General features: G+C 41.4%; 1 pseudogene; it reads left to right on the forward strand.

Annotated features, from left to right (window-relative positions):
• Positions 1-3,166: 3,166 nt before the first annotated feature.
• LOC126093833 (5S ribosomal RNA) lies at positions 3,167-3,284 on the forward strand (annotated as a pseudogene).
• Positions 3,285-3,516: the final 232 nt, after the last annotated feature.

A 3,516-nucleotide genomic window follows, 5' to 3' on the forward strand; every position in this document is an offset into this window, starting at 1 on the left:
TCCCCTAGAAAGTGGCAAGAAAAAAATAGTGTCTAGTCGAAAGCACCTCTTTTTGTCTTTCAAAGAAATAGAACGATTCTCTGCGACTTCGCAATATTTCTGACTATATACTGTACAAATGCAAATGATCGGTGCCTATCCACAAAACATGTAGGGCAGAACAAGAGCTGCTGTTCGCCTAAACTCCACCACAGTTTTGCAACAGGCTGCTCCTGCCAACAAACACCTCCGATCAGTACGCCAGACAATAAGTTTTTCCGGGCATGTTGTGTTTGTCAGATGAACCAGCGCTTGTCCCACTTTCCGGTCATCACCAGCCCTGTTACATAGCTTTTATCAGTACAGTTAATGATTAGTTATTATTATGATCTTCACTGACATTTAGATGATTCTTTGTTCAGCGCTGGCACAGTTGTTTCAATATTGCTGACTGAAGCCATAGTTCGTTTAGGCGTCTGCTTTTACTTTGGACTGCGCACCATTAACAAACATGTCAAGCAGTAATCATTACAGACTGCAAAAACAATGCGAAACATTACCACTCTTCATAACTTTCCCTCTCAATGCCTATTATACGTGGCGCGAACAACAATACTTGAGGCCCTTTATCTAAGAAAAGTCGTAGTAGAACATTACAACTCTGACCATGAAGACCATACTGTTATTTTAAAAACTCCAATTTTCTGTACAAACGTTTACTTTCATGTGATCGAAAGGAAATTACTAAAAGGTTTCCGGAAAAGTAATATTCTTTTATACGAATAGTGTCTGTACCTTCTTACATGTCCGAAAGAACAATTGCCACCCATATAGATTGTGGCGGAACCGGTTTATAGTATTTCGTGACTTTAATTACTTATAAATGATATTTCAGGTAGATCAAAAAGTATATAAAAACCAGTTACCTATTGTCAGCGTAAGAATTCATTTGATCTAAAAATTGATTATCCCGGCTAATATTTGTCACTCTGCTAAAGATATCTCCACTTGATGTTGTATAGAAATTCTGTCTGTAAAGTCGTGTGAGTGGCACTAAATTGCATATCATTTATGAGATTTTACACAAATTTTACTTAAGATGGAAGCACTTTTCTATATCAAAAGCAACATTTAGTCACAAAATACTACCCACGCACAACACTGACGTATGTCTCCCATTAAAATATTTCATGTAAATCGTCCGAAATAATTAGGCTTCATACATCAGCAAACAAGAAATTGATATTACATAACGTGCTGTGAGCACTATTTTTAAAGATTCAAATAGTTCAGATGGCTCTGAGCACTATGGGACTTAACATCTGTGGTCATCAGTCCCCTAGGACTTAGAACTACTTAAACCTAACTAACCTAAGGACATCACACACATCCATGCCCGAGGCAGGATTCGAACCTGCGACCGTAGCGGTCACGCGGTTCCAGATTGAAGCGCCTTTAACCGCACGGCCACACCGGCCGGCTTTAAAGATTCAACTTGAATTGAATTCTGTCTTTTAAAGTAGATTCAGGGCCACCGGTTCACATTTATTTCCATTCATTTATATCTAACAACATTTATGTTTGTTAAAATTCTCGATTCAAAACTGCCGCGGAGATATTTTTGCTAAGATGGCGGCAGACAGACGATAGTCAATTTGTCTATTATTCTCGATTCCTTTTATATCAAGTTAATATATTCAGATAAAAGTCTTTAAACGTTTTGTTCTCTATTCTTTAGCATTTATAATTATTCTCAATGAAAACTAATAGCGGAGCTGAAAATTAACACTTAAAACATTAATTAAATTGGGTTACAATTGAAATAAGTACAAACCCACGTCCAGACAATAGCGACTCTATTTTTCAAATAATACTTTACAATATAGTTACAGGTTTTCTCTTTACAGACCTCACAAGTCTCACGTCCGAACAGTTTATCGGTTAGCACAGAAAGAACAAGTGAACCACAATTATCACAGATACCAAAAACAGATTATAACTGTCGTTGTCTATAAATGTAGTTCTCTGATAATAGTTTTAATTCACACAGAAATTAAATTATTACAGAAATAATGAAATAATTATCGTCGTTTTTACACGATACAGTCTTTTTTTTATACGTAGTATCGATAATATTTTTTGAAGTTTGTACACTTATTTCATTTTAACATCTTGTGGCTAGAACATAGTGTCGTGGATATTACAAGATACATATGCGCCGTGAAAGCTGCATTATCATTCAGTGCAGGGCACTCTTCACCTCACCTTGTGTGGGACATCGCGTGATGCGACGAGCGAAAAGAGTAAAATGGGCTAGGAGGCGCTAATATGGTAGTGTGCGGCACATGGGAATTTGGACTGAGAGGGTCAGCCCGATTGGGTCGTCAGTGCAGTTTTGTCTTAACCACTGCGCCAAGGTGGCGTAGATGGTTAGCACAGCTGCCTAGTAAGAAGAAGACCCAAATTTGACGCCCAGCATGGTACATTTGTCATTTGTCGCCAATGATTTCTTTCATTGCCCGAATGTGGTAGAGATCGGAATTTCTCCTTTCTGGCCATATAATATTCTTTTATTTATGAACGCAGTCAAATGAAAACCGAACAGCCGCCACAATGGGTCTATAGAACAGCTCTATTGAAAAGTAATCAGACATTTATCCCATTCGGAGACCAGACGATTAATTCGTGTTTCGCAGAACGCCATCGGCTGCTGACAGATCCACAAACGCACACACTCTTGCACTTTCCTGTCAGTCTGAAGTCGACTTTCACAAGTGTCTTTTCTTGAGATCACGAAAGATATGAAAATCACACGGTGAATGATCCGGGCTATACGGAGGTTGTTGCAGTATTTCTCAACACATCGCTGAAGCGTAAACGTCGACCGATTGGCAGTTTTGGAAGCAGCTATAGTGCAGCAATTGAAGATTGCGTCCGACAGCTTTCCCAGGCGTTTAGGTTTTATGGCGTGTAGCAGTTTCAGCAAAGTGTCTTCATAGCACTACGCGTTGATTGCAGTTCCATGTTCAAGGAATTCAACGGACAGAGGGCCCCTGCATTCGAAGGTCATCGTGATCTTACGTGGTGGCACCATATCGAGTCAGAAGGCAAACGGTCAAGCCAACAGTGGAAGCATCCCACATTTCCTCCCCGCCAAACAAACCATAAGCTGTTAACACAAGTTGCGGGCAATGGCCTTGCTGCAGTGGATACACCGGTTCCCGTCAGAGCACCGAAGTTAAGCCCTGTCGGGCGTGGCCAGCACTTGGATGGGTGACCGTCCGGGCCGCCATGCACTGTTGACATTTTTCGAGGTGCACTCAGCCTCGTGATGCCCATTGAGGAACTACTCGACCGAATAGTAGCGGCTCCGGCCAAAGAAAACCATCATAACGACCGGGAGAGCGGTGTGCTGACCACACGCCCCTCCTATCCGCATCCTCAGCTCAGGACGAGACGGCGGTCGGATGGTCCCGATGGGCCGCTTGTGGCCTGAAGACGGAGTACTTTTTGTTAACACAAGCTGCGACAAGGTCG

Source organism: Schistocerca cancellata, chromosome 7 (assembly GCF_023864275.1).
Source record: "Schistocerca cancellata isolate TAMUIC-IGC-003103 chromosome 7, iqSchCanc2.1, whole genome shotgun sequence".
NCBI classification, from domain to species: domain Eukaryota; kingdom Metazoa; phylum Arthropoda; class Insecta; order Orthoptera; family Acrididae; genus Schistocerca; species Schistocerca cancellata.